The sequence below is a fragment of the Nymphaea colorata genome, chromosome 1 (assembly GCF_008831285.2).
Source record: "Nymphaea colorata isolate Beijing-Zhang1983 chromosome 1, ASM883128v2, whole genome shotgun sequence".
Taxonomy (NCBI): domain Eukaryota; kingdom Viridiplantae; phylum Streptophyta; class Magnoliopsida; order Nymphaeales; family Nymphaeaceae; genus Nymphaea; species Nymphaea colorata.
Genome location: NC_045138.2, coordinates 12,215,742 through 12,231,979, shown reverse-complemented (window position 1 = coordinate 12,231,979; position 16,238 = coordinate 12,215,742). Strand labels below are relative to the sequence as shown.

Here is a 16,238-nt window from a genome sequence, read left to right as displayed (position 1 = left end):
AGGTCACGCTAATCGATGGAGGAAAAACAGGAGGACACTATTTTGTAACGCCTGGCAACAAGGAGCCAGGCTTAAGGTTCTACAGTGTAGGTAACCCGCACTCACATTTCTATCAAGATTTTACATTTCAAAATATTGTCATTTTCTATGAGTTAATTAATATTCTGACCAATCAATTTTAATTTTGGCAAGTCTATTAATTTAGTCACCCGGCTCAAACCCTTTCAAAGGGCATCTGTATGATTTCAATGGAAGAAAACATTTTTCATAAAGGAACTTTAAATTCACTAACTATTACTGGATAACCAAATCTAAGATATTAGACGAGGAAACAGCATCTCCTAGACCAGTTAAGTTAGAGAAAAAAATATAGGCAACTTTATGTAATTAAGTTAATATGCCTTTTGGTGTAATCTAATTACGTAGATGTATTTTGATGACTATTTTTATTTTAGCAGGAAACACATATGATTATCATTTTGCATCTTTAAATATACTCTTTAAGTCATCACAGGATCAAAAGATCTTACCAAGACGACATGGTGCCAAAATCGGAGTTAAAACGAATAAAAAATAATTGTTACAGTTTGTGCAAGTCATGATTTTTCGTTCTCTGGTTTTTCTCTACAGTACCTAGCTCTGCATAAAATTTTAACATGCTTCTGGATTATATTATAGATAACTGCTGGAACAATATGTAATTAACCCATAATTTACAAAATATTTGTTTAGGCACCTGAAAAAGATACTCGTTCTGGTGATTTTTGTTCCAGAAACGTTTTATAGCCAGTTAGAGGATGGTTTGGAATCATAGCAGCAAATATGGTGATATTTTCAAAAATATCCCGATATTAGAAAGAAAAATAAAAAAAATGATAAAAAAGGAAAACATCGCCATATTATTTCATTTTCTGTTTTTTATTTTTTTCAATCTTTGTTTCATTGTTTTATTTCCTCTTGCTTTAGGTATTTAACATAACCTCCTAAATGCAATACAAAACTTACTAGTTTTTCATTTCTTTTATTTCTACCTAACATTTTGATTTTTTATGTTTTTAAAAACCCCGAGATTTTCCTGAGATTTTCCCAAAAAAAAAAAAAAACAACAACTTTGCAGATAAACACCCAAAAAAAAACCTTGCGGATATTTGTGGCTATGGTTGGAATTATCTACCTGGGTTGCTTGCATGATGGCACTCTGGTAGCTAGCTGTAAAGACAGGCACCTACTAACTCATTTTTAGATCTCGGAAACAGGGATTAGTGGCTCATTGTTGTTGTTAGCATAGCAGATCCAAGGAGATCCCAATCCAGCACTGATTCTGGAAACCCACCACAAAGGCAAGAAAAAAGAACTGAAGACAAAGGCAAGAAAATTGAGGAAAAAGGAAATCAGCGTCAACTGATAAAATCCCATGATTACAGCATCAAGCCAACAAAGGGAAGTAAATCCCAATGGATGAATAAGCCAAACTGTAAACAAAAGAAAAGACATCTTTCCAAGATTGACATGCTGAAATTCTTCCTCTATAAATAATGAAACCTCTCTTAGAGTAAGAGGGGGAGAGGATCACTGTGGACATAGGAGAATCATTCTCTGAACCAGGTTAAGCTCTGTGTTTCCCATTCTCTCTTCCTTGTTTTTTTTATCAGAGCTGTGAAAAGCAGCTGTTGAAAACAGACTGTGCCTTCCACTGGAAATCACCATTCACGGTGAGAATCTTTACTGGCGTGTTCAAATCCAACAACTCTTGTCGTCAGGCAGAGTCCAGAATAAGCCAAGGCTTCTGCATATCATTCCCCAAGGCGTTTCTGCATTTTTTTTCTGGAGCCAGAGGAAATAAACGATCGCTCCCTATTGTTGAAACAGAGGCAGAACAGAGGAAGTTCTGCCTGCCTATTCACGGTATCCTTTTGTGCTGGCATTGTCAAAATCGGTCACTCCAGCTATCGAGCAGGAATCCGAACTTTTCCTAGACGTGTGCAGATGCTTCCAGTGCATTTGCAGATTTTTTGGGCCTTGGAGAAGGAAGCACTTGATTTTTGAAGCATCGCTGATTGAGAAGCAGGAAGAACGGTCGCTGATTTCCGCCCTTCCTGTTTATTGACTGATGTTGTCTCCTCAGGTGATCGTTCACTGCCAGTTTATAGCAGAAACACTGCGAGTTTATAGCAGAAAGTACCTCCATTCCATTGAGGATTCAACAGCTCCAAACTTGACCAGATTTGTGATTCATTATGGCATCAAACGGAGCTGTAACTCAGACGTCATTGGAGGGTACTACTTTACCTTTACTGCCTGCACCAACCACTTTACAGCAATATTTGAACATCAAGTTGACTGTGGATAATTTTTTACTGTGGGAATAGCAATTTCTACCTCTCTATATTCATATGATTTGCTTGGGTTCATCGATGGTTCTAAACCATGTCCAAACCAATATATCACTAGTAGTGATGGGAGATCTCAATCTATTAATCTTGAATATGTGACTTGGATGAGGCAAGATGAACTTCTCTTAAGTTGTATTATTTCCTCATTGTCTGAAACTGTTCTTGCCCAAGTAGTTGGGCTCAAGACGTCATATGAGGTATGGAATGCTCTTAAAAGAGTCCTATGCTGCTCATTCCCGCTCAAGAATCATGCAACTCAAGGAACAACTACAAGGCCTTCGAAAAGGAAATTTAACTATGGATGATTATTTTTATAAAGCCAAGATGTTGGCTCACCAACTTGTTGTTGCATCAAAACCAGTAGAAGAGGAGGACTTAATTATGCACATTTTGAGAGGACTTCCCCTAGAATACTCGGCTTTTTCTTTGACCACTCGAGTAGATCCGATATCTCTTAATGACTTGCATGGCTTACTACTCACTCAAGAGACACAACTTAAAGATCATGAATTTGAGCATGAAACGTTTACTCCTGCTGCCCATTATGCCCAACCATATTCAACAACTAGGGAAAATTTCAACCGAAGTCAGCCCCCAATGATTCAAAGGGGTCGTGGTCGAGGCCATGGCAGATCTGATGCAGGACATGGCAGGTCTGATTTTGGTGGAAAAAGTCGTATTATTTGTCAATTTTATGATAAAATGGGTCACAGTGCCAAGACTTGCTTTAAAATAGCAAAGAATGATCACAACGAAACAGCTATTACCAACACGAACTCGTCACCATCCTCAAATGCTTAGGTATATCACTCAGATCCACATATGCTAGATGATGCAAACTGGATCCCTGACACAGGAGCAACCCATCACATCACCAATTCTCTTGGGTCGATGACTATTCATGAACCTTATGAAGGAAATGACACTGTCAAGGTTGGAGATGGAACAGCTGTGTACATTAAAAACATTGGGTCAGCTTTCTTTCGTCTTCTTAAATCTACTGTTGCCTTGCGTGATATTCTTCATGCTCCTAAAATGGTTCATAATCTGTTATCTGTAAATAAATGCTGCAAGGATAATCAAGTTTTGTTTGAATTTTCTACCGATCATTGTGTGGTGAAGGACCAGTGTACAGGGGTGGTGATACTTCAAGGAAAGTGTAACAACGACCTTTATCGTCTTCAACTTCCACAACCAGAAATCAATTAGTGTCAAATTGAGAAGGTGGTATTATATGGAGAACGGACGACAGTTAGTAGATGGCATGCTAGACTAGGACATCCTGCCTTGAATACTGTTAATTTTATCTTGAGATGATTTCAACTTCCTTTTGATTATGATGTCAAAAACAATTATTTTTGTGATGCTTGCCAATCTGGGAAATCACATGCTCTTCCTTTTACTCAATCTGATCATAAGGCCACTAAACCTTTAGAAGTTGTTCACTCGGATGTCTGGGGTCCAGCGCCCATGTTTAGCAAAGATAGATATCGATACTATGTCTCCTTTATAGATGAATACTCTAAGTTTACATAGATTTACTTTCTAACATATAAGTCTGATGTTGAAAAAGCGTTCAAAGCATTCAAGGTGAAAGTTGACATATATATGACACAAAAATTAAAATTTTCCAATTTGACGATGGTGGTGAGTATGCAACGCTTAACCAATTCTTTCAAGATCATGGTATTGAAAGAAAAATTTAATGTCTGCATACACATGAGCGGAATGGCACTGCTGAAAGAAAACATCGCACCATTGTAGAAACAGGTCTCTCTCTTCTTAAACATGAAGGTGTTCCAGCAGAATTTTGGACATATGCTTTTAGCACAACAGCATACTTATTGAACTGTGTTCCTACAACTGGACTCAAAGGCAAGTCTCCCTTTGAAACTTTACACAAACGAACTCCAGATTATACCTTTCTGCGAGTGTTTGGCTGCACTGTCTACCCAAACCTACAATCTTATCGCGACCACAAGCTTCAGCCAAAATCCTCCAAACACATCTTTCTTGGGTATTCTAATGTCCACAAGGGATACTTATGTTACAACCTACAAAGTTCCAAAATCATTGTCAGCCGACATGTTGTGTTCAATGAGTCAAATTTTCCATTCCTTGATCAGCCAAAACCACTTGATGTTACCCATCCTACCACCACACCAATACCTATTCGTTTACCTGTGATACCTCCCTTACCCAACAATCCCTCGGGTCAGCCACTATCCAGTCTAACCAGTTCTACATGTGAACCAAATGTCACCCAATTCACAACACTTATGCCTGCCGAACCTCCAACTACAGATCCTCAAATGCCATCTCTTCGAACCCATAGTATGATCACTCGCTCACAAGATGGTACGAAAAAACCCAAACTCTCATTTCCAACAGCCTACCCTCTTCCCACTGCTCATGTCACTCAATATTGCTCCAACCAGGAACCAAGGACTTATATCCAAGCACTCAAGTCAGTCCATTGGCAGGAGGCTATGGCCGACGAAATGCAAGCTCTTCATCAAAATGGAACATGGACTCTTGTTCCACCAGACCGGACATATACCATTATAGGGTGTAAATGGATCTTCAAGATTAAATGTAAAGCTGATGGAACTTTGGAATGTTACAAGACTCGGTTGGTCGCCAAGGCTATGATCAAATTGAAGGCATCGACTACTATGAAACATTCAGCCCTGTTGTAAAGCCAGCTACCGTGTGCATTGTTTTATCTCTCGCTACTTCTCTCAGATGGCCTATAAAACAGCTCGATGTTAATAATGTGTTCCTTCATGAAGATCTGATTGAAGATATATATATGGCTCAGCTTCTAAAATTTGAGGATCGACATCACCCAGGTTATGTGTGCAAACTTCATAAAGCAATTTATGGACTTAAACAAGCTCCAAGAGCCTAGTACCATCGTCTCAGTCTGACACTATCTCAAATGGGCTTTAAAATGTCTCAGGCTGACACTTCATTGTTCACCTTGATTACTGATCAAGTTAGGATCTTTATCATGGTTTATGTTGATGATATTCTAATCACAGGTAACTCTACTGTACAGGTTACTGAATTAATTCATCTCTCCCAAAGATCTCAGCCAGTTACATTATTTATTGGGTATTCAGGCTATTCCAACAACTGAAGGGTTGCTCCTGTCATAACAAAAATATATCATTGACATTTTGACTCGGACACATATGACTGGTGCCAAGCCTATCTCTATGCCTCTACCAGCAAAATCCTCACTGACAAAGGTTGGAACACCCTTCTCAGATGCCACACTATATCGCCAGACAGTTGGGGCTCTTCAATACCTCACCATTTAGGCCCTATCTATCCTATGCAGTCAATAAGTTTTGTTAGTTCATGCACACTCCTACGACTGACCACTGGAATGCAGTGAAACGGATATTACGCTATGCCAAAGCCACCATTCATCATGGCCTTCTCCTCAAACACAACTCATCCACTCACCTGCATGCCTACTCTGATGTAGATTAGGCTGGCTGTCCAGACGATCGCAAGTCCATTGGGGCCTATGCTATCTTCCTTGGCCAGAATTTGATCTCTTGGAGTTCGAACAAACAACCCACTGTTGCTCGATCCTCCACTGAAGCTGAGTACCGGGCAGTCGCCAACACTGCTGCAGAGATCCTTTGGCTTAAATATTTATTACACTATATGGGTATCTCTCTTTCTGAACCACCAATCCTTTGGTGCGATAACATTAGTACCACCTATATGACGGCGAATCCGGTTCTTCACGAGAAAAGTAAACATATTGAACTCGATGTCCACTTTGTCAGAGATCTTGTCGCTCGAAGGCAACTTTCTGTGAGACACATTCTTGCCTCTCATCAATTGGCGGATCCTCTCACCAAAGCTCTATCCACAGAAGCATTTGCTCAAGGACGTTTCAAACTCAATGTTCGTTCCAGACCATTGAGTTTGAGGGGGGGATGTTAGCATAGCAGATCCAATGAGATCCCAATCAGCGCTGATTCTGGAAACGCACCACAAAGGTAAGAAAAACGAGCTGAAGACAAAGGCAAGAAAATTGAGGAAAAAGAAAATCAGCATCCACTGATAAAATCCCATGATTACAGCAGCATGGAAGAAGAAACTATCAAGCCAACAAAGGGAAGTAAATCCCAATGGATGAATAAGAAACTGTAAACAAAAGGAAAGACATCTTTCCAAGATTGACATAATGTAATTCTTCCTCTATAAATAATGAAACCTCTCCTAGAGTAAGAGGGAGAGAGGATCATTGTGGACGTAGGAGAATCATTCTCCAAACCACGTTAAGCTCTGTGTTTCCCATTCTCTCTTCCTTGTTTTCTTTAGTTGTGGCATCCTAGTTGCTTATAAGGGAGGGAACACTACCCTCGATCAGACATCGGTGTGTCTCCCATCATCGGATCTCTTGCCCAATTTGCACTAAAATTAGTGAGGATACAAAAAGTAACAATTGCAGTTAACTTTTTAATTAGTCATGATCTCCATTTAGGAGGCTTGCAAACTCTTAAGAGCATTCCTGTTGTGTGGTTGTATGGTGGATTGAATATTTGACTCGAACTTCCATGAACGAAAACAGTTGACCAGCATTTGTTAGAGAGTGGAAGTGGTGGTTTAGCTGCAATTCTAAAAGGGGATGGATGGCCAAATGCTGAGACACGTATTTTCATCAGGTGGTCTGGCGACTATGGCTGATTAGGAACAGTAGATTACATGGGGAAGAACACTGCTTGTTGGATGAGAAAGGCGAGGGAATTCGGAAGATCTGTGAAGACTAGTTCATTCATGCTTTCCCTCAGGAACGATCAAGACCAACTGAGGAACACTTGTATATGGCTAGCTAGCTACAGGTATCCTTCTGGATAGTTGGCCTACCGCGTACCATTGCAGAGGGACAGAGTTATATTCAGATTGCTACTGCCTCCAAAGGGGCAGCATGCTGTCGGTCTATTTCAGCTGTAACTCAGCAGGAATGGAGGAGATTTCAGGAGTAAAGAGAACATTTAATAATCTAGGGTTCCATAAAAAGAAGACGGCTTAGATTCCATACTTCAGTCTATGTAAATCAGGCATGGGAGCAATATACTGTTGTTAGCTAACACTTGAATCAGGTTCTTCCCCTGGAAAGATAATGAATCTGGCTAAAATATTCACAATGATTAGGAAGGTATCTAGAACAACTTAGTCCCTTCAGTTCAAGTGTGCACATACAGAGATTGCATATTAACTAGCATATGCTTCACTATGAACTTGTCGTACTAGAATAACTATAAAATAATTATATATTTGCATTTTGCTTTGTTACAGTTTTCATAGATGCAAAGGAACAAAAGAATCCAGAGCTTGTCTTTATCAATGACTTAAGTCAGACATCAAAACATTTGCAAAAACATTAACAGACTAATATGCAGAATGCTCCTCTACTGGAGTCCAGAGTGGTTGGTGTCATCATTCTGCCTGTTCGCTCTTACCTTATCACCATTCTTTCTTTCAATTATTGCTTGTGCATGTGTTTTGGTAACTCTGCGTGAAGTTGAGCAGTTTTTTTGCTGCCATTCTTTTTCTTGTGAAGTTGAACAGTTTTTTTGGTGCCATTCTTTTCCTCGAGAAGCGATTGAAAGGAATGTTGGTTGAGAGTCGATCATTAAGAAAGAAGTTTTGTGTGTCCCAATGTATGTGTGGTAAATAATGAAAATGCAGTGTGAGGTCTTCTCACCATGGATGTAGGCTCCAATGCTGAACCAATCTTTCTTGCTTTTGTTATTGCATGAGTGAGTATCTTTGCATTTTTTGCTGTGCATCCATTCTTCGTGATATGGTATCAGAGCGTGGTCAACTCGGGTGAAAGTTGTTCAATGTTCTGCATTACTCATAGCTGAATCAGAGAATGTATCGATGCCAGAGATTGGCAGCATGCATACACATAGCAAGGCATGAAGGCTCAGATCAAAGTCACAACTCTGATCAGAATCACATATTGCGGATCACTACCAAGCCTTTTACAGGTACGGATGATCTAAGCTGGTCTAAATTTGCGAAGTTGTTTTTAGGTGGGAAGTCAAGATTGGGGGTATATTACTGGAAAATACAGACAACCAGACCCCCCAGCTCCTTCGTTTGAGAGATGGGAATCAGAAAATGACACTGTTACTGGTTGTTAAATTCCATGATGCCTGAGATCTCTAGGGGGTCTTATGTATTGGAACACAGCAAAAGAAATTTGGGATGGGGTGAAGAAGTGTATGAAAATCAATACAACCTAGCTAGAGTATATGAACTACAACAGAAAATTCATAATTTTAATCGTGTAGATAAGTCGTCCAACATGTATGTTGGGACGTTGCGTGGGATGTTCGACAAACTGCAGCAATATCACCAACCTACTGATGATACCTCCCAAGTGCCCGCTGAAGAAGATAAAGTATTTAAGGTTCTTGCTGGTTTAGGGCCTGATTATGAACAATTTAGAAATCAAATTCCAATGACATCACCTCTGCCTTCCGTCACACCGTTTGTTCCTTGATTCAATGGGAGGAAACACAGAATCATGCGTCAAAACTTAAAGAACATCAGCATGAACAAATGGCTCTACACGCTAATTTCAAGAAGCCATCATCTCAATGGGAGGAAACCAGAATCAGGTTTGTGCTGATCGAGGTGTTCCAATTGCCAAAAATCAGGCCATACTAAAAACTGATGCTAGGATCTTATAGGCAGACCTTCACGCATCAAGGAGGCTTACAAAGAACAGGTTTCCAATGTTGATAAGGCGTCTAAAGTTGATACAACAAATTTTGTGGCTAAGGAGGAGCTCGCCCTATTCATTGAGCAAATGTCCAAGCCTAGACTTGGCACCATCAATCTTAAAGAACATCAGCATGAACAAATGGCTCTACACGCTAATTTCAAGAAGCCATCATCTCAATGGGAGGAAACCAGAATCAGGTTTGTGCTGATCGAGGTGTTCCAATTGCCAAAAATCAGGCCATACTAAAAACTGATGCTAGGATCTTATAGGCAGACCTTCACGCATCAAGGAGGCTTACAAAGAACAGGTTTCCAATGTTGATAAGGCGTCTAAAGTTGATACAACAAATTTTGTGGCTAAGGAGGAGCTCGCCCTATTCATTGAGCAAATGTCCAAGCCTAGACTTGGCACCATCAATCTGACATCTACAAGTCTTGTGTCTGATCCATTGCAATGCAACACATGTAACTTCTCATCTTCTTATCTTCTTATCTTCCACGTGTAATGGATGTTGAATGGATAATAGACTCTGGGGCCTCTGATCACATGACTAGTCAAGATATAAATTTAAATGTTCTTAATCATGATCCATGCGTTTATACTGCTGATGGATACAAAATGGTAGTAACAGGAACAAGCAAGGTAAAGTTTTTTTATCACAAAAATGTTTTTGATGTCCTACTTATTCCTATTGCTCCTATTCTTGTCTCTATTGCTAAAATTACAAAGTCTCATGATTGCTTAGTTATCTTCTCTCCTAAGGATGTGACTTTTAGAACACGAACAGAACGATTGGTAGAGGAGTTGAGCATGATGGCCGCTACATTATCAAGCATCTTGTGAAAGCTTTTCTTAGCCACTCTGTATGAAGCATGAATTTTAATTTCTGGCATTCTCGTCTTGGACATGTGCCATATAGGACCTTGAAATTTATGATTCTTGAGTTATCTTATAGCGATTTATCTTGTGATACATGTGAACATGCTCAAGTTACTCATTTGCCGTTTAAACATTCCCAGTCTAGAAGTAGAGAATTGTATGATTTAGTACATTCTCATGTTTGGGGCCCAGCCCCAGTTGAGTCTGTGTTTGGATTTAAGTGCTATGTTACTTTTATTGATGACAAATTGTGTATGACTTGGCTATATTTCTTAAAGCATAAGCATGAGGTAGCTAAAGTTTTCAAAAATTTTTACAATATGATAGTTACTCGGTTTGGATTGAAAATTAAACATGTTAGATCTAACAATATTGGATGGTATATAAATGATGTGTGGAAAACTTTTTTTTAATAAAAATAGTATTTTGCCACAAAATTCTTGTGTTGGGACTCCCCAACAAAATGGAGTTGCGGAATGCAAGAATAGACATCTACTTAATGTAGCTCGATTTATTATATTTCTCACGAATGTTCCGCAAATTTTTTGGGCTGATGCAGTGTCTGTAGCATGTTATCTCATTAACTGGTTGCCAAGTTCTAGGGTAGAAAACCAGGTTCCAATGGAAATTCTACAAAAAAGAAAAGTCTCCATAAATTATGTTAAGGTGTTTGGCTACAAGTGCTATGTTCAAATACAATAAAACGTGCACAATAAACTTGGACCGCAAGCCATCAAATGTATTTTTGTGGGACACGATACTTTTAAAAAAGGGCTTAAATGCTTCAATCCAATTACTAAATGTCTTTTTATTTCTCAGAATGTCAAATTCTATGAGAAAGAACCTTATCTTCATAAGCATATTCTTGAGAATGTAAAAGAAATGAATGAAAAGAACACATATATGAACACTATCCTTCCAATGCCAAATTTTTCTTCAAACAAAGAGCCTCCGTCTGTCGAGGGCGCTACTGCTATAAATATTGAGACTACAGAAGCAACACTTGTGATGGAGAATATGAGTATTGAATAACCAGCTCATCAGATCTAGAGTGATAGTGAACTTAGGTGATGTACTTGAGTGTCTAGACCGCCATCTAAACTAAGAGATTATTATTTCTATTGTTTGCATTTAGAGCCTATTATTCACTCTATAGAAGATCGATTTGATTTTAGTGGGCTTAGAAAATGCTATAAAGTGTGTATGGCAAGTGCATATGCTCACAGCGAACCATCCTCATTTGAGGAAGCATGCAAAGATTGTAAGTGGCAAGAAGCTATGAATGATGAGTTGAAAGCATTAGAGAAAAATAAAACTTGAACCATGATGTCGTTTTCCCCTGAAAAGACTAGTTGGATGTTGTTGGATATAAAATCAAATTTAGCAGTGATGGATCAGTTGAATGATACAAGGCAAGGCTCGTTGCAAAAGGATATACACACAGAGAAAGAATCAACTTCATTGAGACCTTTGCTCCGATTGGCAAAATGAGTTATATGTGGATTTTACTATCTATGTCACGGGCCGACTCCTTCGAACCGCGCGGCGCGGCAAACTCTCGCCAGTAAGCCGCAAGCCTTCGCCTTGTTCAAGTGGGCGCAGATCACTTGAACGTTTCTTTCAAAACAAAAGACACATAGTACACAAGAATGTAGAAAGAAAACTCGCAATATATTCACTTTCAACAAGATAAGTACATCACGAGGGAAGTAAGCAAACTTTTAACTTTACTTACATAGGATGGCCGAAGCCGCTTACAGAATTCCCATGCCGACCATCCAAAATAAGGAATCTCAATATTACACTTGGAGACCATTTTGGGAGGGTATTCCGACACAGGTGAACACTACAGCTTACACTAAGACTCAACGTAAGCAAAGAAAGTACATTGCAAAGCAAAGAACTGTACAGACTCTAAACGCAGGAGAACAATCTATGACTATAAATAAAAATTGGTGTGTACAACAACTGAATATAAACAATGCATTCCTTCATGGCCAATTAGAAGAGGAAATCTACATGAATCCTACTCTAGGTTACATTCATGACACTGGAAAGGTGTGCAAACTTAAAAAATCAATATATTGCTTAAAACAATCTCATCGGCCATGGTTTCGAAGTAAATAGTGTCTTTATTGAAATGGGATTTAAATGCAGCACAACTGACTACACTTTGTTCATATTTTGTACTAGCAACGGCACTGTGTTATTATTGGTCAATGTTGACATCATCACAATGACATGAGATGATACACAATTGATTCACATGGTAAAAACAACGCTTCATGCCAAGTTTGAGATCAAGGATCTATGAAAGTTGAGGTAGTTTTTGGGTATTGAGGTAGCACACTCATATAAGAGTGTGTTTTTATGTCAAAGAAAATATACTTTGGATCTGCTACAATGACATTGATATTAGGATCCAAAAGTGTGGACACTCCTCTTGAGGATAATTGTAAACTAAGACAAGACGATGGAGAGTTGATTGAAGAAGTTGATAGGTTTCAGCATCTAGTAGTAAAGCTTGTCTACTAAACCATCACTCGTCCTGATATCTTCTATGCAGTCAGTGTTATCAGTCAATTCATGCTTAAGCCTAAAATGGTGCACATCAAAGCAGTTTACAGAATTCTACGATATTTGAAAGACAATTCAGGCAAAGGTATCCTTATGAAAATAAATAGCAAACTTGATATCACTGATTTCACTTATGCGCTGATTGGGTCAGGAATCCTAAATACAATCCCCTTTCTTCTTTGTTTCTTTCTTTTAATTTCATGTTTTTACTTAATTTTTTAATCATACATATAAAATGTAGTTTTCAACGTTTAATGGCCAAAAGTTGGAACTGGAAATTAAATTTGTTTTGAAATTTTCGTAATATTATTGGGCGTATAGATAATTTTTATAAAGGATGTGTCACATTTTGAAGTTTTTCATTTTACCAGCATAAGGAAGGTTCGAGCTTTCCTTTTCCGCCTTTCTCTATTCTCTCCTCTCTGCTGTTCTCTCTTCTTCACCGGTACAAGAAAACCAGACTGGTGACATGCAAGTGGCAACCACCGACCGGAGCTTGGCGAAGCTGCTGGCATTGCATGGAGAAAACCCAAACCATTTGCAGGTGGATTCAATGTTTTCTTTTTTGATATTTTGTCTTCTTCTTCTTTTGAAACCCAGTCTGAAAGAGCTGCCCTCTCCCTCTAATGTAGCTGGTTCCCTTTAATGCCTTTCTCTCTCCTTCTCTCTCTGCAGAATACATCGTCTCGCAGCTATCGCGGGTGACAAGCAGCCTCACAGCCATCACAAGTGACCAAGTTTTCAGGTGTCCCCTCTTTCCACCTCTTTCTTCCACTCGCACGAGACGGACAATGCCCTAACGGGCATTTTTTCGTCCCCGGAAAATTTTTTCCACCCCCACGGTGGAAAAAAATTTCTGGAATAAAATTTCTGAAAACTGGGTTAATGGATACTTTTTTTATCCCTAGGTTGATGGGGAGGATTTTTTTTTTTTAAATTAGAATTTTTTAGCTTCAGCGACAGTGCATTTCCAAGGAATCAAACGTGCCCTTAAACCAAATAAAATAGTAACATAATAAAATTTATGATACCATTGATGGGAAGTATACTTAAGACTATACATGGATTTCTTTAATTTGCAAACCATGTTTTTGCATCACCTATACAAAGGTTTCTATTGTACCATATACATTATTCCATCAATGACTTTATTGAGAAACTTAGCGGTTACATCCATTTCATGAAGCTCCAAATCAAAAAAGTTACTAGTTCCATTATGTTTATGAAAGAGTCCATCAAAGAAACTGGAGAGAAATTCTCCATGTAATTAATTCCTTTCTTTTAAGTTAAGCTTTTAGCAACAGGACAAAAGTTACATCTTTCTAGATTACCATTCGAATCTTGTTTGGTTTTAAATCTCCTTTTGCAACTAATAAGTTTGACACTAGTAGATAATAAGATGAGATCTCAAACATTATTGTCTTTCATATATTTCAACTCTTTTTCCATAATATCTATCTACTTTTCAAAGTTAAGACTATTGATGACTTCAGGAAAGTTAATAGGTCATCTTTCGTTCCATCAATGCTTGTATGTTCTTCAAGATATATAATGTAATCATCAGAAATTTCTTTTTTTTCTCTTTCTAATATATCTTCTTAATGGCACTTGTTCCTGAATTTCTTGATGTTGTTGAGTTTGAACTTCAGGAAAACATGCAATCCCTTAGCAGGGAAATCATGAATGATGCCTTGTTTTACATCTGCTATTTGATTTGTGTCAGGCAACTGAACATGGTCTTCATCAATAGCAATTGTATTAATAAAAACATGTTATTCTTCAAATACAAGGTCTCTAACCTTACCACTTTCCTCAAACTCTATATCTTTAAAGAAATAAGCATTTTTCTACTTCGAAAAAAAGACTCGTTAACGTGATTATAAAACTTATTATCTTTGGGTCTTTCAGAATATCCAACAAACTAGCAGCTAACTATCCTAGCATTTCATTTTCTTTTGTTAGACCTATATGGCTAGCCTCATCTAGACATCTCCAAATATGAAAATCTTTCATGCTACGCTTCTTCCTCGTCCGCATTTCATAAAGGGGGTTTTATTGTTGTTTTAGTTGGTACTCAATTTAATATATATATATATATATATATATATATATATATATATATATATATATATATATATATATATACCCATATTGCAAATGCATCAAAAGTGGGGACTTGGAGCTAACTATTTGCTGTTTTCTGATTGGGTGCTTGAGGCCTAAGATGGAAGATTGGGTTGAGAATGTTGGGGAGACCATGACAGATTATCAATGATTTGAAAAATGTAAGTGGGGGAGATGTGGACCTAGATTGCCTATTTGTCTCTACCCATTTACATACTTTATACACACATAATTTCTTGACAATGATATCATCTCATAAAGTGCAAAAAGAATTGTATAGAAGTCTTCTGCTCTCCTTTTTATTTTTTATTTTTTTTTAACAAAGAACAAAAGAGTGGTATGCTCTAGTGGGCTGATGCTTTTGGGCAGGACCAAAAAGAGATGCACGCCTGAATGGAAAGCGGTGGTGGCGCATGTGGAAGCCAATAGCCCTACGCCACCTTGTGTGTATTGTTAGAATTAATTAGGGAAAACATACCGATGTCCATTGCACTATTAGATGAAGGCCCAATGGATCTTACGGTGGCTTTAAAGGTGTGACGCAAAATCCTCTAGGATGGGAATAGTGGAAATCACACAATGGAATTTTTCCTAACCCTTTGAGCTTTGAGGAACACAACCCTACTTATAAACTTATGAGGATTCAAAAGACAGTTTTGCCCATCATAAACTGGATATGGACCCTATTTGGTTTCTAAATATGATCCACACTAAATGAATGATACAAACCCAGACTTATTAGATCACTTTAAATTGGGTTCATCCATAAGATAATCTGTAATGTATGATAATCGACATATATAGGCTTACCAAATGTATTTTGGATAGAGTAGGCCTAGATTCAACAGTCTACCCATCGTCCATGATAGGCCAAGACCACTATTATATCCACCTAATCTAGTTGGCCTTCGGAGGGTGATGTTGGAAAACTGTACAACCCTCTGCAGATGAAACTTTTGTTTTTTTGAAACAAAAAAGACAAAAGGATTATTGTGAATCAGCTAGTGCAATACCTTATAATAAGAAAACATGCCTTTAAAAACACATTTTTTTTTCTCAAAAACGAAAAAAAAAAAAAAAGGCACTGGTTTTAAATCGGGTTGTCTCCTCTCAAGCTTCGGCACATTGGAGGCTGCTGGATCAGTCCTCTTTGCCGCGTGTTGCTGGTGATCACTAGAGAAAACTTTCCAAGATTTGAGAGGAGAAAAGAGGACGAGAAGAGAAAAAAGAAAAGTCGAACCCCATGTGTTACTCACGGTACAAATTGAAGGGCCTTTTTGTCATTTTACAGAAATATTTATTTGTCCTTTACCTTCATGAGGGAAAGGCCCTCCATTTAGCCAAGAGGGCCATTTTGGTAACTTTCAATTCGTCGCATGCTATGCGCCATAATCATAATATATATAGCCTGACGTTCATAAAGTATTTCATGGCCGGCGCAAAACTTTTTGGACTTTTTCCAAAAAAAAAAAAAAAAAAAAAGCGTAAGTAATATGGCC

The 16,238-nt window shown here is 38.2% G+C and overlaps 1 long non-coding RNA gene across 1 annotated transcript; it reads left to right on the top strand.

Moving 5' to 3' along the window:
• The first annotated feature begins 12,946 nt into the window (after window positions 1–12,946).
• LOC116246462 (uncharacterized) lies at window positions 12,947–15,021 on the top strand. Its single transcript, XR_004170685.2, has 3 exons — window positions 12,947–13,159; window positions 13,291–13,360; window positions 14,833–15,021. It is a non-coding gene; the product is annotated as an uncharacterized LOC116246462 (long non-coding RNA).
• The last annotated feature ends 1,217 nt before the right edge of the window (window positions 15,022–16,238 follow it).